General features: G+C 35.2%; 1 long non-coding RNA gene across 1 annotated transcript; it reads left to right on the top strand.

The window, feature by feature from the left end:
- The first annotated feature begins 318 nt into the window (after positions 1-318).
- On the top strand, positions 319-1246 carry LOC137574390 (uncharacterized). The gene is made up of 2 exons (XR_011031997.1): positions 319-741; positions 855-1246. It is a non-coding gene; the product is annotated as an uncharacterized lncRNA (long non-coding RNA).
- The last annotated feature ends 267 nt before the right edge of the window (positions 1247-1513 follow it).

Raw genomic sequence — 1513 nt, 5'->3', positions numbered from 1 at the left:
AAACCGAAACTTTTGCCAAATTAGGTCGATTTATGCTCTATATATAGACCATAAAGGTGAGACAAATTGTAGAAAATTTGTTTGTGCTCTTTAACGCAAAATGGCAATGTGACAGGCAAAATAAGTAGCAATAGAATATATACACAACCGATGATAAATTTCGATGAAGCGATAAACAGTAGAATTTTTATAAGAAAATGCAATTCTGAACATACATAAGACGATTGTTTACTTTTTAGCCAATAAGTAGGCTACAAAATGCACTTTCTTATGATGATTTTTAACAACTGATATACTGAAAAGAAAAATATACTTTTTCTAGTATTTCCAAATCGACGTAGGCTTCAGAGTCTATATCAAAATTGTTTTATTTTTTGGATTGTCCGAATTTCTAATAACGTTTCCAATCTGCTAGTGGCAACACATACATGTGTTTTATACAAAAAAAAAAAAAAAAAAGAAATTAAATAACATTCTTCAAATATGGATAGTTTTTATCCTGTTAACCCCGATGATAGAACTGTTACTGCTGCCAATATCATCAATCCACATGAATATATTGGCGGTACTCTGGTGGCCATTGCTGGTAACGATTTTGCCACAATCGCATGTGATACGCGCTTGGCCAAAGATTTCAATATCCGGAAGATGCGCAGCCATAGCAAACTCTTCGATGTTTCACCACTCACAGTTCTGGGATCGGTTGGTTGCTGGTACGATACTCTGTCTCTACTCTGTTTGGTACGTAGTTTCTCGCTCGATTATGAGATGAATTATTTAAGGCCCGTTTGCCCCGATTCTTTGGCCAGTATGCTAACACGTACCAAGTTTACACGTCAATACTTTGTGTCCAGTGTTGTTGCAGGCCTTGATTCCAATGGTCTGGGATCTGTTTATTTCAATGATCCAAATGGTAATTACCTACGTTTGCCCTATCATGTTTCTGGAACTGGTGGACGCATAATATTGCCTACTTTGAACTGGTTTGAAGATAATAATGAGGATAACATAACAACATCGCTGACTGTGGAGAAAGCTGTGGAGGTCTCAATGGAGGCATTCAAGGCAGCAAAACAACGTGACATTTTTACAGGGAATCGTATGTTTATAAATATTATTACCAGAGAGGGCGTTCAGTTCAAACAGATGCCCCTGCCTTAGGACAAGACTGCTTCATTTTTGATGTTAACGAATTATAATCCACGCAGGAATGTTTGGCATTAAAAAATTTATGTTTTATTTCCAAGTTCAAATTCTCCGTTAAATTTAAAAAAGCATTAAGAAAACGCTAAAATCGGGCGGAAATTCAGTTGGAATGGGTATAGAAAGATCTCTTTGGTATAGAAAGATTGAAATTTCGTAGAATTTCAATCCAATCCGATTTTGTAGAATATCATAACATGAGAAAGATAAAGGATATTTAGTTTGATTTTTTTTTTCTATAGTTTCCATTTGAGCTCCCAATACTTTTGCTTTTGGAGTACATCAGCCAAATTAATTATTTGAAATCACA

Source organism: Drosophila tropicalis, unplaced genomic scaffold (genome assembly GCF_018151085.1).
Source record: "Drosophila tropicalis isolate 14030-0801.00 unplaced genomic scaffold, ASM1815108v1 contig_458, whole genome shotgun sequence".
Classification (NCBI taxonomy): Eukaryota; Metazoa; Arthropoda; class Insecta; order Diptera; family Drosophilidae; genus Drosophila; species Drosophila tropicalis.
The sequence above is the reverse complement of the archived record's forward strand: the minus strand, read 5'-3'. Positions and strand labels throughout refer to the sequence as shown.